The following is a 26,784-nucleotide window of genomic DNA, read 5'->3' as shown; positions in this document are numbered from 1 at the left end:
CATTGACTTTTTTTTTTTTTCAAGATTATTATATAATTTGTGAAAAATTTCCAAAAATCTTTAAAGCAACTGGTATTACCAGGGTGTCTCCCATCCAATTACTAACCAGGCCCATACCTGCTAAGATTCAGATATGGGGCATTGACTCCTTTCTTTTTTTCTTGCAAGATTATTATATAATTTGTGAAAAATTTCCAAAAATCTTAAAGCAACTGGTATTACCAGGGGGTCTGCCATCCAATTACTAACCAGACCGAAACCTGCTTAGTTTCCGAGCTCAGACATGATCTGGCATAGCCAGGGTGGAATGGCCATAAGCGAAGACTGCTGCAAAGAGAGACCTATTTAAAGATCAGCCAATCTAATCGCCGGTACATTATACAGGACCAAAACCTGCTTAGCTTCCGAGAGCAGACGAGATCAGGCATAGCCAGGTTGTTACGGGTCGCAAGCGAAGGATACTGCAAAGAGAGGACTATTTAAAGATCAGCCAATCAAATCGCCCATACATTATATAAGTAGGAATGAAAACCCAAAAGCTTACAGCACCTGGTATTCCCAGGCGGTCTCCCATCCAAGCACTAACCAGGCCAATACCTGCTAAGATTAAGAGATCAGGCATTGGCTCTTTTTTTTTAAGATTATTATATAATTAGTAATAAATTTCCAATAATATTAGAGCACCTGGTATTACCAGGGGGTCTCCCATCCAAACACTACACAGGTCCATGACTGCTAAGATTCAAAGAATGGGCATTGACTCTTTTTTTTTTCAAGATTATTATATAATTTGTGAAAAATTTACAAAAATCTTAAAGCAACTGGTATTACCAGGGGGTCTCCCATCCAATTACTAACCAGGCCCAAACCTGCTTAGCTTCCGAGCTCAGACATGATCTGGCATAGCCAGGGTGGTATGGCCATAAGCGAAGACTGCTGCAAAGAGAGAGCTATTTAAAGATCAGCCAATCTAATCGCCGGTACATTATATAAGTAGGAAAGAAAACCCTAAAGCTTAAAGATCAGCCAATCTAATCGCCGGTACATTATACAGGACCAAACCTGCTTAGCTTCCGAGAGCAGACGAGATCAGTCATAGCCAGGTTGTTACGGTCGCAAGCGAAGGATACTGCAAAGAGAGGACTATTTAAAGATCAGCCAATCAAATCGCCCATACATTATATAAGTAGGAATGAAAACCCAAAAGCTTACAGCACCTGGTATTCCTAGGCGGTCTCCCATCCAAGCACTAACCAGGCCAATACCTGCTAAGATTAAGAGATCGGGCATTGGCTCTTTTTTTAAAGATTATTATATAATTAGTAATAAATTTCCAATAACATTAGAGCACCTGGTATTACCAGGGGGTCTCCCATCCAAACACTACACAAGTCCATGACTGCTAAGATTCAAAGAATGGGCATTGACTCTTTTTTTTTCAAGATTATTATATGATTTGTGAAAAATTTACAAAAATCTTAAAGCAACTGGTATTACCAGGGGGTCTCCCATCCAATTACTAACCAGGCCCAAACCTGCTTAGCTTCCGAGCTCAGACATGATCTGGCATAGCCAGGGTGGTATGGCCATAAGCGAAGACTGCTGCAAAGAGAGAGCTATTTAAAGATCAGCCAATCTAATCGCCGGTACATTATATAAGTAGGAAAGAAAACCCTAAAGCTTAAAGCACCTGGTATTCCCAGGCGGTCTCCCATCCAAGCAGTAACCAGGCCAATACCTGCTAAGATTAAGAGATCGGGCATTGACTCTTTTTTTTTTTTGTTTTTTTTTTTTTAAAGATTATTATATAATTAGTAATACATTTCCAATAATATTAGAGCACCTGGTTTTCCGAGGCGGTCTCCCATCCAAACACTAAACAGGTCCATAGATGCTAAGATTCAAAGATTGGGCATTGACTCTTTTTGTTTCAAGATAATTATATAATTAGTACAAATTTCCAAAAATATTACAGCAAATGGTATTCCGAGGCGGTCTCCCATCCAAGCACTAAACAGGTCCATACCTCCTAAGATTCAAAGATTGTGCATTTACTATTTTTTTTTTTTTTTTGCAAGATTTTTATGTAATTAGTAAAAATTGCCAAAAATATTACAGCAACTGGTATTTCCCGGCCGTCTTCCATCCAAGTACTAACCAGGCAAAACCTGCTATTATTCAGAGATCGGGCATTGACTTTTTTTTTTTTTCAAAATTATTATATAATTTGTGAAAAATTTCCAAAAATCTTAAAGCAACTGGTATTACCAGGGTGTCTCCCATCCAATTACTAACCAGGCCCATACCTGCTAAGATTCAGATATGGGGCATTGACTCCTTTCTTGTTTTCTTGCAAGATTATTATATAATTGTGAAAAATTTCCAAAAATCTTAAAGCAACTGGTATTACCAGGGGGTCTCCCATCCAATTACTAACCAGGCCGAAACCTGCTTAGTTTCCGAGCTCAGACATGATCTGGCATAGCCAGGGTGGTATGGCCATAAGCGAAGACTGCTGCAAAGAGAGAGCTATTTAAAGATCAGTCAATGTAATCGCCGGTACATTATATAAGTAGGAAAGAAAACCCTAAAGCTTAAAGCACCTGGTATTCCCAGGCGGTCTCCCATCCAAGCACTAACCAGGCCAATACCTGCTAAGATTAAGAGATCGGGCATTGACTCTTTTTTTTTTTTTTTTTTTTTAGATTATTATATAATTAGTAATAAATTTCCAATAATATTAGAGCACCTGGTATTCCGAGGCGGTCTCCCATCCAGACACTAAACAGGTCCATGACTGCTAAGATTCAAAGAATGGGCATTGACTCTTTTTTTTTTCAAGATTATTATATAATTTGTGAAAAATTTACAAAAACTCTTAAAGCAACTGGTATTACCAGGGGGTCTCCCATCCAATTACTAACCAGGCCCAAACCTGCTTAGCTTCCGAGCTCAGACATGATCTGGCATAGCCAGGGTGGTATGGCCATAAGCGAAGACTGCTGCAAAGAGAGAGCTATTTAAAGATCAGCCAATCTAATCGCCGGTACATTATATAAGTAGGAAAGAAAACCCTAAAGCTTAAAGATCAGCCAATCTAATCGCCGGTACATTATACAGGACCAAACCTGCTTAGCTTCCGAGAGCAGACGAGATCAGGCATAGCCAGGTTGTTACGGTCGCAAGCGAAGGATACTGCAAAGAGAGGACTATTTAAAGATCAGCCAATCAAATCGCCCATACATTATATAAGTAGGAATGAAAACCCAAAAGCTTACAGCACCTGGTATTCCTAGGCGGTCTCCCATCCAAGCACTAACCAGGCCAATACCTGCTAAGATTAAGAGATCGGGCATTGACTCTTTTTTTTTTTTTTTTTTTTTTTTTTTTTAAGATTATTATATAATTAGTAATAAATTTCCAATAATATTAGAGCACCTGGTGTTCCGAGGCGGTCTCCCATCCAGACACTAAACAGGTCCATGACTGCTAAGATTCAAAGAATGGGCATTGACTCTTTTTTTTTTCAAGATTATTATATAATATGTGAAAAATTTACAAAAATCTTAAAGCAACTGGTATTACCAGGGGGTCTCCCATCCAATTACTAACCAGGCCCACACCTGCTTAGCTTCCGAGCTCAGACATGATCTGGCATAGCCAGGGTGGTATGGCCATAAGCGAAGACTGCTGCAAAGAGAGAGCTATTTAAAGATCAGCCAATCTAATCGCCGGTACATTATACAGGACCAAACCTGCTTAGCTTCCGAGAGCAGACGAGATCAGGCATAGCCAGGTTGTTACGGTCGCAAGCGAAGGATACTGCAAAGAGAGGACTATTTAAAGATCAGCCAATCAAATCGCCCATACATTATATAAGTAGGAATGAAAACCCAAAAGCTTACAGCACCTGGTATTCCCAGGCGGTCTCCCATCCAAGCACTAACCAGGCCAATACCTGCTAAGATTAAGAGATCAGGCATTGGCTCTTTTTTTTAAGATTATTATATAATTAGTAATACATTTCCAATAATATTAGAGCACCTGGTATTACCAGGGGGTCTCCCATCCAAACACTACACAGGTCCATGACTGCTAAGATTCAAAGAATGGGCATTGACTCTTTTTTTTTTTCAAGATTATTATATAATTTGTGAAAAATTTACAAAAATCTTAAAGCAACTGGTATTACCAGGGGGTCTCCCATCCAATTACTAACCAGGCCCAAACCTGCTTAGCTCCGAGCTCAGACATGATCTGGCATAGCCAGGGTGGTATGGCCATAAGCGAAGACTGCTGCAAAGAGAGAGCTATTTAAAGATCAGCCAATCTAATCGCCGGTACATTATATAAGTAGGAAAGAAAACCCTAAAGCTTAAAGATCAGCCAATCTAATCGCCGGTACATTATACAGGACCAAACCTGCTTAGCTTCCGAGCTCAGACATGATCTGGCATAGCCAGGTTGTTACGGTCGCAAGCGAAGGATACTGCAAAGAGAGGACTATTTAAAGATCAGCCCAATCAAATCGCCCATACATTATATAAGTAGGAATGAAAACCCAAAAGCTTACAGCACCTGGTATTCCCAGGCGGTCTCCCATCCAAGCACTAACCAGGCCAATACCTGCTAAGATTAAGAGATCAGGCATTGGCTCTTTTTTTTTAAGATTATTATATAATTAGTAATAAATTTCCAATAATATTAGAGCACCTGGTATTACCAGGGGTCTCCCATCCAAACACTACACAGGTCCATGACTGCTAAGATTCAAAGAATGGGCATTGACTCTTTTTTTTTTTCAAGATTATTATATAATTTGTGAAAAATTTACAAAAATCTTAAAGCAACTGGTATTACCAGGGGTCTCCCATCCAATTACTAACCAGGCCCACACCTGCTTAGCTTCCGAGCTCAGACATGATCTGGCATAGCCAGGGTGGTATGGCCATAAGCGAAGACTGCTGCAAAGAGAGAGCTATTTAAAGATCAGCCAATCTAATCGCCGGTACATTATATAAGTAGGAAAGAAAACCCTAAAGCTTAAAGCACCTGGTATTCCCAGGCGGTCTCCCATCCAAGCAGTAACCAGGCCAATACCTGCTAAGATTCAAAGATTGGGCATTGACTCTTTTTGTTTCAAGATAATTATAAAATTAGTACAAATTTCCAAAAATATTACAGCAAATGGTATTCCGAGGCGGTCTCCCATCCAAGCACTAAACAGGTCCATACCTCCTAAGATTCAAAGATTGGGCATTTACTATTTTTTTTTTTTTTTTGCAAGATTTTTATGTAATTAGTAAAAATTGCCAAAAATATTACAGCAACTGGTATTTCCCGGCCGTCTTCCATCCAAGTACTAACCAGGCAAAACCTGCTATTATTCAGAGATCGGGCATTGACTTTTTTTTTTTTTTCAAAATTATTATATAATTTGTGAAAAATTTCCAAAAATCTTAAAGCAACTGGTATTACCAGGGTGTCTCCCATCCAATTACTAACCAGGCCCATACCTACTAAGATTCAGATATGGGGCATTGACTCCTTTCTTTTTTTCTTGCAAGATTATTATATAATTTGTGAAAAATTTCCAAAAATTTTAAAGCAACTGGTATTACCAGGGGGTCTCCCATCCAATTACTAACCAGGCCGAAACCTGCTTAGTTTCCGAGCTCAGACATGATCTGGCATAGCCAGGGTGGTATGGCCATAAGCGAAGACTGCTGCAAAGAGAGAGCTATTTAAAGATCAGTCAATCTAATCGCCGGTACATTATATAAGTAGGAAAGAAAACCCTAAAGCTTAAAGCACCTGGTATTCCCAGGCGGTCTCCCATCCAAGCACTAACCAGGCCAATACCTGCTAAGATTAAGAGATCGGGCATTGACTCTTTTTTTTTTTTTTTTTTTTTTAAGATTATTATATAATTAGTAATAAATTTCCAATAATATTAGAGCACCTGGTATTCCGAGGCGGTCTCCCATCCAGACACTAAACAGGTCCATGACTGCTAAGATTCAAAGAATGGGCATTGACTCTTTTTTTTTTCAAGATTATTATATAATTTGTGAAAAATTTACAAAAATCTTAAAGCAACTGGTATTACCAGGGGGTCTCCCATCCAATTACTAACCAGGCCCACACCTGCTTAGCTTCCGAGCTCAGACATGATCTGGCATAGCCAGGGTGGTATGGCCATAAGCGAAGACTGCTGCAAAGAGAGAGCTATTTAAAGATCAGCCAATCTAATCGCCGGTACATTATATAAGTAGGAAAGAAAACCCTGAAGCTTAAAGATCAGCCAATCTAATCGCCGGTACATTATACAGGACCAAACCTGCTTAGCTTCCGAGAGCAGACGAGATCAGGCATAGCCAGGTTGTTACGGTACTGTAAAGAGAGGACTATTTAAAGATCAGCCAATCAAATCGCCCATACATTATATAAGTAGGAATGAAAACCCAAAAGCTTACAGCACCTGGTATTCCTAGGCGGTCTCCCATCCAAGCACTAACCAGGCCAATACCTGCTAAGATTAAGAGATCGGGCATTGGCTCTTTTTTTAAAGATTATTATATAATTAGTAATAAATTTCCAATAACATTAGAGCACCTGGTATTACCAGGGGGTCTCCCATCCAAACACTACACAAGTCCATGACTGCTAAGATTCAAAGAATGGGCATTGACTCTTTTTTTTTTCAAGATTATTATATAATTTGTGAAAAATTTACAAAAATCTTAAAGCAACTGGTATTACCAGGGGGTCTCCCATCCAATTACTAACCAGGCCCAAACCTGCTTAGCTTCCGAGCTCAGACATGATCTGGCATAGCCAGGTTGTTACGGTCGCAAGCGAAGGATACTGCAAAGAGAGGACTATTTAAAGATCAGCCAATCAAATCGCCCATACATTATATAAGTAGGAATGAAAACCCAAAAGCTTACAGCACCTGGTATTCCCAGGCGGTCTCCCATCCAAGCACTAACCAGGCCAATACCTGCTAAGATTAAGAGATCAGGCATTGGCTCTTTTTTTTTAAGATTATTATATAATTAGTAATAAATTTCCAATAATATTAGAGCACCTGGTATTACCAGGGGGTCTCCCATCCAAACACTACACAGGTCCATGACTGCTAAGATTCAAAGAATGGGCATTGACTCTTTTTTTTTTCAAGATTATTATATAATTTGTGAAAAATTTACAAAAATCTTAAAGCAACTGGTATTACCAGGGGGTCTCCCATCCAATTACTAACCAGGCCCAAACCTGCTTAGCTTCCGAGCTCAGACATGATCTGGCATAGCCAGGGTGGTATGGCCATAAGCGAAGACTGCTGCAAAGAGAGAGCTATTTAAAGATCAGCCAATCTAATCGCCGGTACATTATATAAGTAGGAAAGAAAACCCTAAAGCTTAAAGATCAGCCAATCTAATCGCCGGTACATTATACAGGACCAAACCTGCTTAGCTTCCGAGAGCAGACGAGATCAGGCATAGCCAGGTTGTTACGGTCGCAAGCGAAGGATACTGCAAAGAGAGGACTATTTAAAGATCAGCCAATCAAATCGCCCATACATTATATAAGTAGGAATGAAAACCCAAAAGCTTACAGCACCTGGTATTCCTAGGCGGTCTCCCATCCAAGCACTAACCAGGCCAATACCTGCTAAGATTAAGAGATCGGGCATTGACTCTTTTTTTTTTTTTTTTTTTTTTTTTTTTTAAGATTATTATATAATTAGTAATAAATTTCCAATAATATTAGAGCACCTGGTGTTCCGAGGCGGTCTCCCATCCAGACACTAAACAGGTCCATGACTGCTAAGATTCAAAGAATGGGCATTGACTCTTTTTTTTTTCAAGATTATTATATAATATGTGAAAAATTTACAAAAATCTTAAAGCAACTAGTATTACCAGGGGGTCTCCCATCCAATTACTAACCAGGCCCACACCTGCTTAGCTTCCGAGCTCAGACATGATCTGGCATAGCCAGGGTGGTATGGCCATAAGCGAAGACTGCTGCAAAGAGAGAGCTATTTAAAGATCAGCCAATCTAATCGCCGGTACATTATATAAGTAGGAAAGAAAACCCTGAAGCTTAAAGATCAGCCAATCTAATCGCCGGTACATTATACAGGACCAAACCTGCTTAGCTTCCGAGAGCAGACGAGATCAGGCATAGCCAGGTTGTTACGGTACTGTAAAGAGAGGACTATTTAAAGATCAGCCAATCAAATCGCCCATACATTATATAAGTAGGAATGAAAACCCAAAAGCTTACAGCACCTGGTATTCCTAGGCGGTCTCCCATCCAAGCACTAACCAGGCCAATACCTGCTAAGATTAAGAGATCGGGCATTGGCTCTTTTTTTTAAAGATTATTATATAATTAGTAATAAATTTCCAATAACATTAGAGCACCTGGTATTACCAGGGGGTCTCCCATCCAAACACTACACAAGTCCATGACTGCTAAGATTCAAAGAATGGGCATTGACTCTTTTTTTTTTTCAAGATTATTATATAATTTGTGAAAAATTTACAAAAATCTTAAAGCAACTGGTATTACCAGGGGGTCTCCCATCCAATTACTAACCAGGCCCAAACCTGCTTAGCTTCCGAGCTCAGACATGATCTGGCATAGCCAGGTTGTTACGGTCGCAAGCGAAGGATACTGCAAAGAGAGGACTATTTAAAGATCAGCCAATCAAATCGCCCATACATTATATAAGTAGGAATGAAAACCCAAAAGCTTACAGCACCTGGTATTCCCAGGCGGTCTCCCATCCAAGCACTAACCAGGCCAATACCTGCTAAGATTAAGAGATCAGGCATTGGCTCTTTTTTTTTAAGATTATTATATAATTAGTAATAAATTTCCAATAATATTAGAGCACCTGGTATTACCAGGGGGTCTCCCATCCAAACACTACACAGGTCCATGACTGCTAAGATTCAAAGAATGGGCATTGACTCTTTTTTTTTTCAAGATTATTATATAATTTGTGAAAAATTTACAAAAATCTTAAAGCAACTGGTATTACCAGGGGGTCTCCCATCCAATTACTAACCAGGCCCAAACCTGCTTAGCTTCCGAGCTCAGACATGATCTGGCATAGCCAGGGTGGTATGGCCATAAGCGAAGACTGCTGCAAAGAGAGAGCTATTTAAAGATCAGCCAATCTAATCGCCGGTACATTATATAAGTAGGAAAGAAAACCCTAAAGCTTAAAGATCAGCCAATCTAATCGCCGGTACATTATACAGGACCAAACCTGCTTAGCTTCCGAGAGCAGACGAGATCAGGCATAGCCAGGTTGTTACGGTCGCAAGCGAAGGATACTGCAAAGAGAGGACTATTTAAAGATCAGCCAATCAAATCGCCCATACATTATATAAGTAGGAATGAAAACCCAAAAGCTTACAGCACCTGGTATTCCTAGGCGGTCTCCCATCCAAGCACTAACCAGGCCAATACCTGCTAAGATTAAGAGATCGGGCATTGACTCTTTTTTTTTTTTTTTTTTTTTTTTTTTTTAAGATTATTATATAATTAGTAATAAATTTCCAATAATATTAGAGCACCTGGTGTTCCGAGGCGGTCTCCCATCCAGACACTAAACAGGTCCATGACTGCTAAGATTCAAAGAATGGGCATTGACTCTTTTTTTTTCAAGATTATTATATAATATGTGAAAAATTTACAAAAATCTTAAAGCAACTGGTATTACCAGGGGGTCTCCCATCCAATTACTAACCAGGCCCACACCTGCTTAGCTTCCGAGCTCAGACATGATCTGGCATAGCCAGGGTGGTATGGCCATAAGCGAAGACTGCTGCAAAGAGAGAGCTATTTAAAGATCAGCCAATCTAATCGCCGGTACATTATACAGGACCAAACCTGCTTAGCTTCCGAGAGCAGACGAGATCAGGCATAGCCAGGTTGTTACGGTCGCAAGCGAAGGATACTGCAAAGAGAGGACTATTTAAAGATCAGCCAATCAAATCGCCCATACATTATATAAGTAGGAATGAAAACCCAAAAGCTTACAGCACCTGGTATTCCCAGGCGGTCTCCCATCCAAGCACTAACCAGGCCAATACCTGCTAAGATTAAGAGATCAGGCATTGGCTCTTTTTTTTAAGATTATTATATAATTAGTAATACATTTCCAATAATATTAGAGCACCTGGTATTACCAGGGGGTCTCCCATCCAAACACTACACAGGTCCATGACTGCTAAGATTCAAAGAATGGGCATTGACTCTTTTTTTTTTTCAAGATTATTATATAATTTGTGAAAAATTTACAAAAATCTTAAAGCAACTGGTATTACCAGGGGGTCTCCCATCCAATTACTAACCAGGCCCAAACCTGCTTAGCTTCCGAGCTCAGACATGATCTGGCATAGCCAGGGTGGTATGGCCATAAGCGAAGACTGCTGCAAAGAGAGAGCTATTTAAAGATCAGCCAATCTAATCGCCGGTACATTATATAAGTAGGAAAGAAAACCCTAAAGCTTAAAGATCAGCCAATCTAATCGCCGGTACATTATACAGGACCAAACCTGCTTAGCTTCCGAGCTCAGACATGATCTGGCATAGCCAGGTTGTTACGGTCGCAAGCGAAGGATACTGCAAAGAGAGGACTATTTAAAGATCAGCCAATCAAATCGCCCATACATTATATAAGTAGGAATGAAAACCCAAAAGCTTACAGCACCTGGTATTCCCAGGCGGTCTCCCATCCAAGCACTAACCAGGCCAATACCTGCTAAGATTAAGAGATCAGGCATTGGCTCTTTTTTTTTAAGATTATTATATAATTAGTAATAAATTTCCAATAATATTAGAGCACCTGGTATTACCAGGGGGTCTCCCATCCAAACACTACACAGGTCCATGACTGCTAAGATTCAAAGAATGGGCATTGACTCTTTTTTTTTTTCAAGATTATTATATAATTTGTGAAAAATTTACAAAAATCTTAAAGCAACTGGTATTACCAGGGGGTCTCCCATCCAATTACTAACCAGGCCCACACCTGCTTAGCTTCCGAGCTCAGACATGATCTGGCATAGCCAGGGTGGTATGGCCATAAGCGAAGACTGCTGCCAAGAGAGAGCTATTTAAAGATCAGCCAATCTAATCGCCGGTACATTATATAAGTAGGAAAGAAAACCCTAAAGCTTAAAGCACCTGGTATTCCCAGGCGGTCTCCCATCCAAGCAGTAACCAGGCCAATACCTGCTAAGATTCAAAGATTGGGCATTGACTCTTTTTGTTTCAAGATAATTATAAAATTAGTACAAATTTCCAAAAATATTACAGCAAATGGTATTCCGAGGCGGTCTCCCATCCAAGCACTAAACAGGTCCATACCTCCTAAGATTCAAAGATTGGGCATTTACTATTTTTTTTTTTTTTTTGCAAGATTTTTATGTAATTAGTAAAAATTGCCAAAAATATTACAGCAACTGGTATTTCCCGGCCGTCTTCCATCCAAGTACTAACCAGGCAAAACCTGCTATTATTCAGAGATCGGGCATTGACTTTTTTTTTTTTTTCAAAATTATTATATAATTTGTGAAAAATTTCCAAAAATCTTAAAGCAACTGGTATTACCAGGGTGTCTCCCATCCAATTACTAACCAGGCCCATACCTACTAAGATTCAGATATGGGGCATTGACTCCTTTCTTTTTTTCTTGCAAGATTATTATATAATTTGTGAAAAATTTCCAAAAATTTTAAAGCAACTGGTATTACCAGGGGGTCTCCCATCCAATTACTAACCAGGCCGAAACCTGCTTAGTTTCCGAGCTCAGACATGATCTGGCATAGCCAGGGTGGTATGGCCATAAGCGAAGACTGCTGCAAAGAGAGAGCTATTTAAAGATCAGTCAATCTAATCGCCGGTACATTATATAAGTAGGAAAGAAAACCCTAAAGCTTAAAGCACCTGGTATTCCCAGGCGGTCTCCCATCCAAGCACTAACCAGGCCAATACCTGCTAAGATTAAGAGATCGGGCATTGACTCTTTTTTTTTTTTTTTTTTTTTTTTAAGATTATTATATAATTAGTAATAAATTTCCAATAATATTAGAGCACCTGGTATTCCGAGGCGGTCTCCCATCCAGACACTAAACAGGTCCATGACTGCTAAGATTCAAAGAATGGGCATTGACTCTTTTTTTTTTCAAGATTATTATATAATTTGTGAAAAATTTACAAAAATCTTAAAGCAACTGGTATTACCAGGGGGTCTCCCATCCAATTACTAACCAGGCCCACACCTGCTTAGCTTCCGAGCTCAGACATGATCTGGCATAGCCAGGGTGGTATGGCCATAAGCGAAGACTGCTGCAAAGAGAGAGCTATTTAAAGATCAGCCAATCTAATCGCCGGTACATTATATAAGTAGGAAAGAAAACCCTGAAGCTTAAAGATCAGCCAATCTAATCGCCGGTACATTATACAGGACCAAACCTGCTTAGCTTCCGAGAGCAGACGAGATCAGGCATAGCCAGGTTGTTACGGTACTGTAAAGAGAGGACTATTTAAAGATCAGCCAATCAAATCGCCCATACATTATATAAGTAGGAATGAAAACCCAAAAGCTTACAGCACCTGGTATTCCTAGGCGGTCTCCCATCCAAGCACTAACCAGGCCAATACCTGCTAAGATTAAGAGATCGGGCATTGGCTCTTTTTTTTAAAGATTATTATATAATTAGTAATAAATTTCCAATAACATTAGAGCACCTGGTATTACCAGGGGGTCTCCCATCCAAACACTACACAAGTCCATGACTGCTAAGATTCAAAGAATGGGCATTGACTCTTTTTTTTTTTCAAGATTATTATATAATTTGTGAAAAATTTACAAAAATCTTAAAGCAACTGGTATTACCAGGGGGTCTCCCATCCAATTACTAACCAGGCCCAAACCTGCTTAGCTTCCGAGCTCAGACATGATCTGGCATAGCCAGGTTGTTACGGTCGCAAGCGAAGGATACTGCAAAGAGAGGACTATTTAAAGATCAGCCAATCAAATCGCCCATACATTATATAAGTAGGAATGAAAACCCAAAAGCTTACAGCACCTGGTATTCCCAGGCGGTCTCCCATCCAAGCACTAACCAGGCCAATACCTGCTAAGATTAAGAGATCAGGCATTGGCTCTTTTTTTTTAAGATTATTATATAATTAGTAATAAATTTCCAATAATATTAGAGCACCTGGTATTACCAGGGGGTCTCCCATCCAAACACTACACAGGTCCATGACTGCTAAGATTCAAAGAATGGGCATTGACTCTTTTTTTTTTCAAGATTATTATATAATTTGTGAAAAATTTACAAAAATCTTAAAGCAACTGGTATTACCAGGGGGTCTCCCATCCAATTACTAACCAGGCCCAAACCTGCTTAGCTTCCGAGCTCAGACATGATCTGGCATAGCCAGGGTGGTATGGCCATAAGCGAAGACTGCTGCAAAGAGAGAGCTATTTAAAGATCAGCCAATCTAATCGCCGGTACATTATATAAGTAGGAAAGAAAACCCTAAAGCTTAAAGATCAGCCAATCTAATCGCCGGTACATTATACAGGACCAAACCTGCTTAGCTTCCGAGAGCAGACGAGATCAGGCATAGCCAGGTTGTTACGGTCGCAAGCGAAGGATACTGCAAAGAGAGGACTATTTAAAGATCAGCCAATCAAATCGCCCATACATTATATAAGTAGGAATGAAAACCCAAAAGCTTACAGCACCTGGTATTCCTAGACGGTCTCCCATCCAAGCACTAACCAGGCCAATACCTGCTAAGATTAAGAGATCGGGCATTGGCTCTTTTTTTTAAAGATTATTATATAATTAGTAATAAATTTCCAATAACATTAGAGCACCTGGTATTACCAGGGGGTCTCCCATCCAAACACTACACAAGTCCATGACTGCTAAGATTCAAAGAATGGGCATTGACTCTTTTTTTTTTTTAAGATTATCATATGATTTGTGAAAAATTTACAAAAATCTTAAAGCAACTGGTATTACCAGGGGGTCTCCCATCCAATTACTAACCAGGCCCAAACCTGCTTAGCTTCCGAGCTCAGACATGATCTGGCATAGCCAGGGTGGTATGGCCATAAGCGAAGACTGCTGCAAAGAGAGAGCTATTTAAAGATCAGCCAATCTAATCGCCGGTACATTATATAAGTAGGAAAGAAAACCCTAAAGCTTAAAGCACCTGGTATTCCCAGGCGGTCTCCCATCCAAGCAGTAACCAGGCCAATACCTGCTAAAATTAAGAGATCGGGCATTGACTCTTTTTTTTTTTTTTTTTTTTTTTTAAAGATTATTATATAATTAGTAATACATTTCCAATAATATTAGAGCACCTGGTTTTCCGAGGCGGTCTCCCATCCAAACACTAAACAGGTCCATAGCTGCTAAGATTCAAAGATTGGGCATTGACTCTTTTTGTTTCAAGATAATTATATAATTAGTACAAATTTCCAAAAATATTACAGCAAATGGTATTCCGAGGCGGTCTCCCATCCAAGCACTAAACAGGTCCATACCTCCTAAGATTCAAAGATTGGGCATTTACTCTTTTTTTTTTTTTTGCAAGATTTTTATGTAATTAGTAAAAATTGCCAAAAATATTACAGCAACTGGTATTTCCCGGCCGTCTTCCATCCAAGTACTAACCAGGCAAAACCTGCTATTATTCAGAGATCGGGCATTGACTTTTTTTTTTTTTCAAAATTATTACATAATTTGTGAAAAATTTCCAAAAATCTTAAAGCAACTGGTATTACCAGGGTGTCTCCCATCCAATTACTAACCAGGCCCATACCTGCTAAGATTCAGATATGGGGCATTGACTCCTTTCTTTTTTTCTTGCAAGATTATTATATAATTTGTGAAAAATTTCCAAAAATCTTAAAGCAACTGGTATTACCAGGGGGTCTCCCATCCAATTACTAACCAGGCCGAAACCTGCTTAGTTTCCGGGCTCAGACATGATCTGGCATAGCCAGGGTGGTATGGCCATAAGCGAAGACTGCTGCAAAGAGAGAGCTATTTAAAGATCAGTCAATCTAATCGCCGGTACATTATATAAGTAGGAAAGAAAACCCTAAAGCTTAAAGCACCTGGTATTCCCAGACGGTCTCCCATCCAAGCACTAACCAGGCCAATACCTGCTAAGATTAAGAGATCGGGCATTGACTCTTTTTTTTTTTTTTTTTTTTTTTTTTAGATTATTATATAATTAGTAATAAATTTCCAATTATATTAGAGCACCTGGTATTCCGAGACGGTCTCCCATCCAGACACTAAACAGGTCCATGACTGCTAAGATTCAAAGAATGGGCATTGACTCTTTTTTTTTTTCAAGATTATTATATCATTTGTGAAAAATTTACAAAAATCTTAAAGCAACTGGTATTACCAGGGGGTCTCCCATCCAATTACTAACCAGGCCCACACCTGCTTAGCTTCCGAGCTCAGACATGATCTGGCATAGCCAGGGTGGTATGGCCATAAGCGAAGACTGCTGCAAAGAGAGAGCTATTTAAAGATCAGCCAATCTAAACGCCGGTACATTATACAGGACCAAACCTGCTTAGCTTCCGAGAGCAGACGAGATCAGGCATAGCCAGGTTGTTACGGTCGCAAGCGAAGGATACTGCAAAGAGAGGACTATTTAAAGATCAGCCAATCAAATCGCCCATACATTATATAAGTAGGAATGAAAACCCAAAAGCTTACAGCACCTGGTATTCCCAGGCGGTCTCCCATCCAAGCACTAACCAGGCCAATACCTGCTAAGATTAAGAGATCAGGCATTGGCTCTTTTTTTTTAAGATTATTATATAATTATTAATAAATTTCCAATAATATTAGAGCACCTGGTATTACCAGGGGGTCTCCCATCCAAACACTACACAGGTCCATGACTGCTAAGATTCAAAGAATGGGCATTGACTCTTTTTTTTTTCAAGATTATTATATAATTTGTGAAAAATTTACAAAAATCTTAAAGCAACTGGTATTACCAGGGGGTCTCCCATCCAATTACTAACCAGGCCCAAACCTGCTTAGCTTCCGAGCTCAGACATGATCTGGCATAGCCAGGGTGGTATGGCCATAAGCGAAGACTGCTGCAAAGAGAGAGCTATTTAAAGATCAGCCAATCTAATCGCCGGTACATTATATAAGTAGGAAAGAAAACCCTAAAGCTTAAAGATCAGCCAATCTAATCGCCGGTACATTATACAGGACCAAACCTGCTTAGCTTCCGAGAGCAGACGAGATCAGGCATAGCCAGGTTGTTACGGTCGCAAGCGAAGGATACTGCAAAGAGAGGACTATTTAAAGATCAGCCAATCTAATCGCCGGTACATTATATAAGTAGGAAAGAAAACCCTAAAGCTTAAAGCACCTGGTATTCCCAGGCGGTCTCCCATCCAAGCAGTAACCAGGCCAATACCTGCTAAGATTAAGAGATCGGGCATTGACTCTTTTTTTTTTTTTTTTTTTTTTTTTTAAAGATTATTATATAATTAGTAATACATTTCCAATAATATTAGAGCACCTGGTTTTCCGAGGCGGTCTCCCATCCAAACACTAAACAGGTCCATAGATGCTAAGATTCAAAGATTGGGCATTGACTCTTTTTGTTTCAAGATAATTATATAATTAGTACAAATTTCCAAAAATATTACAGCAAATGGTATTCCGAGGCGGTCTCCCATCCAAGCACTAAACAGGTCCATACCTCCTAAGATTCAAAGATTGGGCATTTACTATTTTTTTTTTTTTTGCAAGATTTTTATGTAATTAGTAAAAATTGCCAAAAATATTACAGCAACTGGTATTTCCCGGCCGTCTTCCATCCAAGTACTAACCAGGCAAAACCTGCTATTATTCAGAGATCGGGCATTGACTTTTTTTTTTTTTCAAAATTATTATATAATTTGTGAAAAATTTCCAAAAATCTTAAAGCAACTGGTATTACCAGGGTGTCTCCCATCCAATTACTAACCAGGCCCATACCTGCTAAGATTCAGATATGGGGCATTGACTCCTTTCTTGTTTTCTTGCAAGATTATTATATAATTTGTGAAAAATTTCCAAAAATCTTAAAGCAACTGGTATTACCAGGGGGTCTCCCATCCAATTACTAACCAGGCCGAAACCTGCTTAGTTTCCGAGCTCAGACATGATCTGGCATAGCCAGGGTGGTATGGCCATAAGCGAAGACTGCTGCAAAGAGAGAGCTATTTAAAGATCAGTCAATCTAATCGCCGGTACATTATATAAGTAGGAAAGAAAACCCTAAAGCTTAAAGCACCTGGTATTCCCAGGCGGTCTCCCATCCAAGCACTAACCAGGCCAATACCTGCTAAGATTAAGAGATCGGGCATTGACTCTTTTTTTTTTTTTTTAAGATTATTATATAATTAGTAATAAATTTCCAATAATATTAGAGCACCTGGTATTCCGAGGCGGTCTCCCATCCAGACACTAAACAGGTCCATGACTGCTAAGATTCAAAGAATGGGCATTGACTCTTTTTTTTTTTCAAGATTATTATATCATTTGTGAAAAATTTACAAAAATCTTAAAGCAACTGGTATTACCAGGGGGTCTCCCATCCAATTACTAACCAGGCCCACACCTGCTTAGCTTCCGAGCTCAGACATGATCTGGCATAGCCAGGGTGGTATGGCCATAAGCGAAGACTGCTGCAAAGAGAGAGCTATTTAAAGATCAGCCAATCTAAACGCCGGTACATTATACAGGACCAAACCTGCTTAGCTTCCGAGAGCAGACGAGATCAGGCATAGCCAGGTTGTTACGGTCGCAAGCGAAGGATACTGCAAAGAGAGGACTATTTAAAGATCAGCCAATCAAATCGCCCATACATTATATAAGTAGGAATGAAAACCCAAAAGCTTACAGCACCTGGTATTCCCAGGCGGTCTCCCATCCAAGCACTAACCAGGCCAATACCTGCTAAGATTAAGAGATCAGGCATTGGCTCTTTTTTTTTAAGATTATTATATAATTATTAATAAATTTCCAATAATATTAGAGCACCTGGTATTACCAGGGGGTCTCCCATCCAAACACTACACAGGTCCATGACTGCTAAGATTCAAAGAATGGGCATTGACTCTTTTTTTTTTCAAGATTATTATATAATTTGTGAAAAATTTACAAAAATCTTAAAGCAACTGGTATTACCAGGGGGTCTCCCATCCAATTACTAACCAGGCCCAAACCTGCTTAGCTTCCGAGCTCAGACATGATCTGGCATAGCCAGGGTGGTATGGCCATAAGCGAAGACTGCTGCAAAGAGAGAGCTATTTAAAGATCAGCCAATCTAATCGCCGGTACATTATATAAGTAGGAAAGAAAACCCTAAAGCTTAAAGATCAGCCAATCTAATCGCCGGTACATTATACAGGACCAAACCTGCTTAGCTTCCGAGAGCAGACGAGATCAGGCATAGCCAGGTTGTTACGGTCGCAAGCGAAGGATACTGCAAAGAGAGGACTATTTAAAGATCAGCCAATCAAATCGCCCATACATTATATAAGTAGGAATGAAAACCCAAAAGCTTACAGCACCTGGTATTCCTAGGCGGTCTCCCATCCAAGCACTAACCAGGCCAATACCTGCTAAGATTAAGAGATCGGGCATTGGCTCTTTTTTTAAAGATTATTATATAATTAGTAATAAATTTCCAATAACATTAGAGCACCTGGTATTACCAGGGGGTCTCCCATCCAAACACTACACAAGTCCATGACTGCTAAGATTCAAAGAATGGGCATTGACTCTTTTTTTTTTCAAGATTATTATATGATTTGTGAAAAATTTACAAAAATCTTAAAGCAACTGGTATTACCAGGGGGTCTCCCATCCAATTACTAACCAGGCCCAAACCTGCTTAGCTTCCGAGCTCAGACATGATCTGGCATAGCCAGGGTGGTATGGCCATAAGCGAAGACTGCTGCAAAGAGAGAGCTATTTAAAGATCAGCCAATCTAATCGCCGGTACATTATATAAGTAGGAAAGAAAACCCTAAAGCTTAAAGCACCTGGTATTCCCAGGCGGTCTCCCATCCAAGCAGTAACCAGGCCAATACCTGCTAAGATTAAGAGATCGGGCATTGACTCTTTTTTTTTTTTTTTTTTTTTTTTTTAAAGATTATTATATAATTAGTAATACATTTCCAATAATATTAGAGCACCTGGTTTTCCGAGGCGGTCTCCCATCCAAACACTAAACAGGTCCATAGATGCTAAGATTCAAAGATTGGGCATTGACTCTTTTTGTTTCAAGATAATTTAATAATTAGTACAAATTTCCAAAAATATTACAGCAAATGGTATTCCGAGGCGGTCTCCCATCCAAGCACTAAACAGGTCCATACCTCCTAAGATTCAAAGATTGGGCATTTACTATTTTTTTTTTTTTTGCAAGATTTTTATGTAATTAGTAAAAATTGCCAAAAATATTACAGCAACTGGTATTTCCCGGCCGTCTTCCATCCAAGTACTAACCAGGCAAAACCTGCTATTATTCAGAGATCGGGCATTGACTTTTTTTTTTTTTCAAAATTATTATATAATTTGTGAAAAATTTCCAAAAATCTTAAAGCAACTGGTATTACCAGGGTGTCTCCCATCCAATTACTAACCAGGCCCATACCTGCTAAGATTCAGATATGGGGCATTGACTCCTTTCTTGTTTTCTTGCAAGATTATTATATAATTTGTGAAAAATTTCCAAAAATCTTAAAGCAACTGGTATTACCAGGGGGTCTCCCATCCAATTACTAACCAGGCCGAAACCTGCTTAGTTTCCGAGCTCAGACATGATCTGGCATAGCCAGGGTGGTATGGCCATAAGCGAAGACTGCTGCAAAGAGAGAGCTATTTAAAGATCAGTCAATCTAATCGCCGGTACATTATATAAGTAGGAAAGAAAACCCTAAAGCTTAAAGCACCTGGTATTCCCAGGCGGTCTCCCATCCAAGCACTAACCAGGCCAATACCTGCTAAGATTAAGAGATCGGGCATTGACTCTTTTTTTTTTTTTTTTTTTTTAGATTATTATATAATTAGTAATAAATTTCCAATAATATTAGAGCACCTGGTATTCCGAGGCGGTCTCCCATCCAGACACTAAACAGGTCCATGACTGCTAAGATTCAAAGAATGGGCATTGACTCTTTTTTTTTTTTCAAGATTATTATATAATTTGTGAAAAATTTACAAAAACTCTTAAAGCAACTGGTATTACCAGGGGGTCTCCCATCCAATTACTAACCAGGCCCAAACCTGCTTAGCTTCCGAGCTCAGACATGATCTGGCATAGCCAGGGTGGTATGGCCATAAGCGAAGACTGCTGCAAAGAGAGAGCTATTTAAAGATCAGCCAATCTAATCGCCGGTACATTATATAAGTAGGAAAGAAAACCCTAAAGCTTAAGATCAGCCAATCTAATCGCCGGTACATTATACAGGACCAAACCTGCTTAGCTTCCGAGAGCAGACGAGATCAGGCATAGCCAGGTTGTTACGGTCGCAAGCGAAGGATACTGCAAAGAGAGGACTATTTAAAGATCAGCCAATCAAATCGCCCATACATTATATAAGTAGGAATGAAAACCCAAAAGCTTACAGCACCTGGTATTCCTAGGCGGTCTCCCATCCAAGCACTAACCAGGCCAATACCTGCTAAGATTAAGAGATCGGGCATTGACTCTTTTTTTTTTTTTTTTTTTTTTTTTTTTTAAGATTATTATATAATTAGTAATAAATTTCCAATAATATTAGAGCACCTGGTGTTCCGAGGCGGTCTCCCATCCAGACACTAAACAGGTCCATGACTGCTAAGATTCAAAGAATGGGCATTGACTCTTTTTGTTTTCAAGATTATTATATAATATGTGAAAAATTTACAAAAATCTTAAAGCAACTGGTATTACCAGGGGGTCTCCCATCCAATTACTAACCAGGCCCACACCTGCTTAGCTTCCGAGCTCAGACATGATCTGGCATAGCCAGGGTGGTATGGCCATAAGCGAAGACTGCTGCAAAGAGAGAGCTATTTAAAGATCAGCCAATCTAATCGCCGGTACATTATACAGGACCAAACCTGCTTAGCTTCCGAGAGCAGACGAGATCAGGCATAGCCAGGTTGTTACGGTCGCAAGCGAAGGATACTGCAAAGAGAGGACTATTTAAAGATCAGCCAATCAAATCGCCCATACATTATATAAGTAGGAATGAAAACCCAAAAGCTTACAGCACCTGGTATTCCCAGGCGGTCTCCCATCCAAGCACTAACCAGGCCAATACCTGCTAAGATTAAGAGATCAGGCATTGGCTCTTTTTTTTTAAGATTATTATATAATTAGTAATAAATTTCCAATAATATTAGAGCACCTGGAATTACCAGGGGGTCTCCCATCCAAACACTACACAGGTCCATGACTGCTAAGATTCAAAGAATGGGCATTGACTCTTTTTTTTTCAAGATTATTATATAATTTGTGAAAAATTTACAAAAATCTTAAAGCAACTGGTATTACCAGGGGGTCTCCCATCCAATTACTAACCAGGCCCAAACCTGCTTAGCTTCCGAGCTCAGACATGATCTGGCATAGCCAGGGTGGTATGGCCATAAGCGAAGACTGCTGCAAAGAGAGAGCTATTTAAAGATCAGCCAATCTAATCGCCGGTACATTATATAAGTAGGAAAGAAAACCCTAAAGCTTAAAGATCAGCCAATCTAATCGCCGGTACATTATACAGGACCAAACCTGCTTAGCTTCCGAGAGCAGACGAGATCAGGCATAGCCAGGTTGTTACGGTCGCAAGCGAAGGATACTGCAAAGAGAGGACTATTTAAAGATCAGCCAATCTAATCGCCGGTACATTATATAAGTAGGAAAGAAAACCCTAAAGCTTAAAGCACCTGGTATTCCCAGGCGGTCTCCCATCCAAGCAGTAACCAGGCCAATACCTGCTAAGATTAAGAGATCGGGCATTGACTCTTTTTTTTTTTTTTTTTTTTTTTTTAAAGATTATTATATAATTAGTAATACATTTCCAATAATATTAGAGCACCTGGTTTTCCGAGGCGGTCTCCCATCCAAACACTAAACAGGTCCATAGATGCTAAGATTCAAAGATTGGGCATTGACTCTTTTTGTTTCAAGATAATTATATAATTAGTACAAATTTCCAAAAATATTACAGCAAATGGTATTCCGAGGCGGTCTCCCATCCAAGCACTAAACAGGTCCATACCTCCTAAGATTCAAAGATTGGGCATTTACTATTTTTTTTTTTTTTGCAAGATTTTTATGTAATTAGTAAAAATTGCCAAAAATATTACAGCAACTGGTATTTCCCGGCCGTCTTCCATCCAAGTACTAACCAGGCAAAACCTGCTATTATTCAGAGATCGGGCATTGACTTTTTTTTTTTTTCAAAATTATTATATAATTTGTGAAAAATTTCCAAAAATCTTAAAGCAACTGGTATTACCAGGGTGTCTCCCATCCAATTACTAACCAGGCCCATACCTGCTAAGATTCAGATATGGGGCATTGACTCCTTTCTTGTTTTCTTGCAAGATTATTATATAATTTGTGAAAAATTTCCAAAAATCTTAAAGCAACTGGTATTACCAGGGGGTCTCCCATCCAATTACTAACCAGGCCGAAACCTGCTTAGTTTCCGAGCTCAGACATGATCTGGCATAGCCAGGGTGGTATGGCCATAAGCGAAGACTGCTGCAAAGAGAGAGCTATTTAAAGATCAGTCAATCTAATCGCCGGTACATTATATAAGTAGGAAAGAAAACCCTAAAGCTTAAAGCACCTGGTATTCCCAGGCGGTCTCCCATCCAAGCACTAACCAGGCCAATACCTGCTAAGATTAAGAGATCGGGCATTGACTCTTTTTTTTTTTTTTTAAGATTATTATATAATTAGTAATAAATTTCCAATAATATTAGAGCACCTGGTATTCCGAGGCGGTCTCCCATCCAGACACTAAACAGGTCCATGACTGCTAAGATTCAAAGAATGGGCATTGACTCTTTTTTTTTTTCAAGATTATTATATCATTTGTGAAAAATTTACAAAAATCTTAAAGCAACTGGTATTACCAGGGGGTCTCCCATCCAATTACTAACCAGGCCCACACCTGCTTAGCTTCCGAGCTCAGACATGATCTGGCATAGCCAGGGTGGTATGGCCATAAGCGAAGACTGCTGCAAAGAGAGAGCTATTTAAAGATCAGCCAATCTAAACGCCGGTACATTATACAGGACCAAACCTGCTTAGCTTCCGAGAGCAGACGAGATCAGGCATAGCCAGGTTGTTACGGTCGCAAGCGAAGGATACTGCAAAGAGAGGACTATTTAAAGATCAGCCAATCAAATCGCCCATACATTATATAAGTAGGAATGAAAACCCAAAAGCTTACAGCACCTGGTATTCCCAGGCGGTCTCCCATCCAAGCACTAACCAGGCCAATACCTGCTAAGATTAAGAGATCAGGCATTGGCTCTTTTTTTTTAAGATTATTATATAATTATTAATAAATTTCCAATAATATTAGAGCACCTGGTATTACCAGGGGGTCTCCCATCCAAACACTACACAGGTCCATGACTGCTAAGATTCAAAGAATGGGCATTGACTCTTTTTTTTTTCAAGATTATTATATAATTTGTGAAAAATTTACAAAAATCTTAAAGCAACTGGTATTACCAGGGGGTCTCCCATCCAATTACTAACCAGGCCCAAACCTGCTTAGCTTCCGAGCTCAGACATGATCTGGCATAGCCAGGGTGGTATGGCCATAAGCGAAGACTGCTGCAAAGAGAGAGCTATTTAAAGATCAGCCAATCTAATCGCCGGTACATTATATAAGTAGGAAAGAAAACCCTAAAGCTTAAAGATCAGCCAATCTAATCGCCGGTACATTATACAGGACCAAACCTGCTTAGCTTCCGAGAGCAGACGAGATCAGGCATAGCCAGGTTGTTACGGTCGCAAGCGAAGGATACTGCAAAGAGAGGACTATTTAAAGATCAGCCAATCAAATCGCCCATACATTATATAAGTAGGAATGAAAACCCAAAAGCTTACAGCACCTGGTATTCCTAGGCGGTCTCCCATCCAAGCACTAACCAGGCCAATACCTGCTAAGATTAAGAGATCGGGCATTGGCTCTTTTTTTAAAGATTATTATATAATTAGTAATAAATTTCCAATAACATTAGAGCACCTGGTATTACCAGGGGGTCTCCCATCCAAACACTACACAAGTCCATGACTGCTAAGATTCAAAGAATGGGCATTGACTCTTTTTTTTTTTCAAGATTATTATATGATTTGTGAAAAATTTACAAAAATCTTAAAGCAACTGGTATTACCAGGGGGTCTCCCATCCAATTACTAACCAGGCCCAAACCTGCTTAGCTTCCGAGCTCAGACATGATCTGGCATAGCCAGGGTGGTATGGCCATAAGCGAAGACTGCTGCAAAGAGAGAGCTATTTAAAGATCAGCCAATCTAATCGCCGGTACATTATATAAGTAGGAAAGAAAACCCTAAAGCTTAAAGCACCTGGTATTCCCAGGCGGTCTCCCATCCAAGCAGTAACCAGGCCAATACCTGCTAAGATTAAGAGATCGGGCATTGACTCTTTTTGTTTCAAGATAATTTAATAATTAGTACAAATTTCCAAAAATATTACAGCAAATGGTATTCCGAGGCGGTCTCCCATCCAAGCACTAAACAGGTCCATACCTCCTAAGATTCAAAGATTGGGCATTTACTATTTTTTTTTTTTTGCAAGATTTTTATGTAATTAGTAAAAATTGCCAAAAATATTACAGCAACTGGTATTTCCCGGCCGTCTTCCATCCAAGTACTAACCAGGCAAAACCTGCTATTATTCAGAGATCGGGCATTGACTTTTTTTTTTTTTTAAAATTATTATATAATTTGTGAAAAATTTCCAAAAATCTTAAAGCAACTGGTATTACCAGGGTGTCTCCCATCCAATTACTAACCAGGCCCATACCTGCTAAGATTCAGATATGGGGCATTGACTCCTTTCTTGTTTTCTTGCAAGATTATTATATAATTTGTGAAAAATTTCCAAAAATCTTAAAGCAACTGGTATTACCAGGGGGTCTCCCATCCAATTACTAACCAGGCCGAAACCTGCTTAGTTTCCGAGCTCAGACATGATCTGGCATAGCCAGGGTGGTATGGCCATAAGCGAAGACTGCTGCAAAGAGAGAGCTATTTAAAGATCAGTCAATCTAATCGCCGGTACATTATATAAGTAGGAAAGAAAACCCTAAAGCTTAAAGCACCTGGTATTCCCAGGCGGTCTCCCATCCAAGCACTAACCAGGCCAATACCTGCTAAGATTAAGAGATCGGGCATTGACTCTTTTTTTTTTTTTTTTTTTTTTAGATTATTATATAATTAGTAATAAATTTCCAATAATATTAGAGCACCTGGTATTCCGAGGCGGTCTCCCATCCAGACACTAAACAGGTCCATGACTGCTAAGATTCAAAGAATGGGCATTGACTCTTTTTTTTTTTTCAAGATTATTATATAATTTGTGAAAAATTTACAAAAACTCTTAAAGCAACTGGTATTACCAGGGGGTCTCCCATCCAATTACTAACCAGGCCCAAACCTGCTTAGCTTCCGAGCTCAGACATGATCTGGCATAGCCAGGGTGGTATGGCCATAAGCGAAGACTGCTGCAAAGAGAGAGCTATTTAAAGATCAGCCAATCTAATCGCCGGTACATTATATAAGTAGGAAAGAAAACCCTAAAGCTTAAGATCAGCCAATCTAATCGCCGGTACATTATACAGGACCAAACCTGCTTAGCTTCCGAGAGCAGACGAGATCAGGCATAGCCAGGTTGTTACGGTCGCAAGCGAAGGATACTGCAAAGAGAGGACTATTTAAAGATCAGCCAATCAAATCGCCCATACATTATATAAGTAGGAATGAAAACCCAAAAGCTTACAGCACCTGGTATTCCTAGGCGGTCTCCCATCCAAGCACTAACCAGGCCAATACCTGCTAAGATTAAGAGATCGGGCATTGACTCTTTTTTTTTTTTTTTTTTTTTTTTTTTAAGATTATTATATAATTAGTAATAAATTTCCAATAATATTAGAGCACCTGGTGTTCCGAGGCGGTCTCCCATCCAGACACTAAACAGGTCCATGACTGCTAAGATTCAAAGAATGGGCATTGACTCTTTTTGTTTTCAAGATTATTATATAATATGTGAAAAATTTACAAAAATCTTAAAGCAACTGGTATTACCAGGGGGTCTCCCATCCAATTACTAACCAGGCCCACACCTGCTTAGCTTCCGAGCTCAGACATGATCTGGCATAGCCAGGGTGGTATGGCCATAAGCGAAGACTGCTGCAAAGAGAGAGCTATTTAAAGATCAGCCAATCTAATCGCCGGTACATTATACAGGACCAAACCTGCTTAGCTTCCGAGAGCAGACGAGATCAGGCATAGCCAGGTTGTTACGGTCGCAAGCGAAGGATACTGCAAAGAGAGGACTATTTAAAGATCAGCCAATCAAATCGCCCATACATTATATAAGTAGGAATGAAAACCCAAAAGCTTACAGCACCTGGTATTCCCAGGCGGTCTCCCATCCAAGCA

At 39.6% G+C, this 26,784-nt stretch overlaps 34 pseudogenes; all 34 read right to left on the bottom strand.

The window, feature by feature from the left end:
• Positions 1-809: 809 nt before the first annotated feature.
• LOC113084642 (uncharacterized) lies at positions 810-928 on the bottom strand (annotated as a pseudogene).
• Positions 929-1,475: 547 nt separating this feature from the next.
• On the bottom strand, positions 1,476-1,594 carry LOC113084640 (uncharacterized; annotated as a pseudogene).
• Positions 1,595-2,388: 794 nt separating this feature from the next.
• Positions 2,389-2,507, bottom strand: LOC113084615 (uncharacterized; annotated as a pseudogene).
• A 368-nt stretch (positions 2,508-2,875) lies between these two features.
• On the bottom strand, positions 2,876-2,994 carry LOC113084649 (uncharacterized; annotated as a pseudogene).
• A 569-nt stretch (positions 2,995-3,563) lies between these two features.
• LOC113084668 (uncharacterized) lies at positions 3,564-3,682 on the bottom strand (annotated as a pseudogene).
• Positions 3,683-4,170: 488 nt separating this feature from the next.
• Positions 4,171-4,288, bottom strand: LOC113084617 (uncharacterized; annotated as a pseudogene).
• Positions 4,289-4,838: 550 nt separating this feature from the next.
• LOC113084618 (uncharacterized) lies at positions 4,839-4,956 on the bottom strand (annotated as a pseudogene).
• Positions 4,957-6,087: 1,131 nt separating this feature from the next.
• On the bottom strand, positions 6,088-6,206 carry LOC113084667 (uncharacterized; annotated as a pseudogene).
• A 1,009-nt stretch (positions 6,207-7,215) lies between these two features.
• On the bottom strand, positions 7,216-7,334 carry LOC113084638 (uncharacterized; annotated as a pseudogene).
• Positions 7,335-7,903: 569 nt separating this feature from the next.
• Positions 7,904-8,022, bottom strand: LOC113084605 (uncharacterized; annotated as a pseudogene).
• A 1,011-nt stretch (positions 8,023-9,033) lies between these two features.
• On the bottom strand, positions 9,034-9,152 carry LOC113084637 (uncharacterized; annotated as a pseudogene).
• Positions 9,153-9,720: 568 nt separating this feature from the next.
• On the bottom strand, positions 9,721-9,839 carry LOC113084666 (uncharacterized; annotated as a pseudogene).
• A 488-nt stretch (positions 9,840-10,327) lies between these two features.
• On the bottom strand, positions 10,328-10,446 carry LOC113084636 (uncharacterized; annotated as a pseudogene).
• Positions 10,447-10,996: 550 nt separating this feature from the next.
• LOC113084665 (uncharacterized) lies at positions 10,997-11,115 on the bottom strand (annotated as a pseudogene).
• Positions 11,116-12,248: 1,133 nt separating this feature from the next.
• LOC113084664 (uncharacterized) lies at positions 12,249-12,367 on the bottom strand (annotated as a pseudogene).
• Positions 12,368-13,378: 1,011 nt separating this feature from the next.
• Positions 13,379-13,497, bottom strand: LOC113084635 (uncharacterized; annotated as a pseudogene).
• A 550-nt stretch (positions 13,498-14,047) lies between these two features.
• LOC113084634 (uncharacterized) lies at positions 14,048-14,166 on the bottom strand (annotated as a pseudogene).
• A 1,283-nt stretch (positions 14,167-15,449) lies between these two features.
• LOC113084662 (uncharacterized) lies at positions 15,450-15,568 on the bottom strand (annotated as a pseudogene).
• A 488-nt stretch (positions 15,569-16,056) lies between these two features.
• Positions 16,057-16,175, bottom strand: LOC113084633 (uncharacterized; annotated as a pseudogene).
• Positions 16,176-17,161: 986 nt separating this feature from the next.
• On the bottom strand, positions 17,162-17,280 carry LOC113084614 (uncharacterized; annotated as a pseudogene).
• Positions 17,281-17,643: 363 nt separating this feature from the next.
• LOC113084661 (uncharacterized) lies at positions 17,644-17,762 on the bottom strand (annotated as a pseudogene).
• A 488-nt stretch (positions 17,763-18,250) lies between these two features.
• On the bottom strand, positions 18,251-18,369 carry LOC113084632 (uncharacterized; annotated as a pseudogene).
• A 548-nt stretch (positions 18,370-18,917) lies between these two features.
• On the bottom strand, positions 18,918-19,036 carry LOC113084631 (uncharacterized; annotated as a pseudogene).
• A 793-nt stretch (positions 19,037-19,829) lies between these two features.
• Positions 19,830-19,948, bottom strand: LOC113084613 (uncharacterized; annotated as a pseudogene).
• Positions 19,949-20,318: 370 nt separating this feature from the next.
• Positions 20,319-20,437, bottom strand: LOC113084648 (uncharacterized; annotated as a pseudogene).
• A 568-nt stretch (positions 20,438-21,005) lies between these two features.
• Positions 21,006-21,124, bottom strand: LOC113084660 (uncharacterized; annotated as a pseudogene).
• A 487-nt stretch (positions 21,125-21,611) lies between these two features.
• Positions 21,612-21,730, bottom strand: LOC113084630 (uncharacterized; annotated as a pseudogene).
• A 985-nt stretch (positions 21,731-22,715) lies between these two features.
• Positions 22,716-22,834, bottom strand: LOC113084612 (uncharacterized; annotated as a pseudogene).
• Positions 22,835-23,197: 363 nt separating this feature from the next.
• LOC113084659 (uncharacterized) lies at positions 23,198-23,316 on the bottom strand (annotated as a pseudogene).
• A 488-nt stretch (positions 23,317-23,804) lies between these two features.
• LOC113084628 (uncharacterized) lies at positions 23,805-23,923 on the bottom strand (annotated as a pseudogene).
• A 549-nt stretch (positions 23,924-24,472) lies between these two features.
• LOC113084627 (uncharacterized) lies at positions 24,473-24,591 on the bottom strand (annotated as a pseudogene).
• A 639-nt stretch (positions 24,592-25,230) lies between these two features.
• On the bottom strand, positions 25,231-25,349 carry LOC113084610 (uncharacterized; annotated as a pseudogene).
• Positions 25,350-25,720: 371 nt separating this feature from the next.
• Positions 25,721-25,839, bottom strand: LOC113084647 (uncharacterized; annotated as a pseudogene).
• Positions 25,840-26,405: 566 nt separating this feature from the next.
• Positions 26,406-26,524, bottom strand: LOC113084658 (uncharacterized; annotated as a pseudogene).
• Between the last annotated feature and the right edge of the window lie 260 nt (positions 26,525-26,784).

The sequence above is a fragment of the Carassius auratus genome, unplaced genomic scaffold, assembly GCF_003368295.1.
Source record: "Carassius auratus strain Wakin unplaced genomic scaffold, ASM336829v1 scaf_tig00040419, whole genome shotgun sequence".
Taxonomy (NCBI): Eukaryota; Metazoa; Chordata; class Actinopteri; order Cypriniformes; family Cyprinidae; genus Carassius; species Carassius auratus.
The sequence above is the reverse complement of the archived record's forward strand: the minus strand, read 5'-3'. Positions and strand labels throughout refer to the sequence as shown.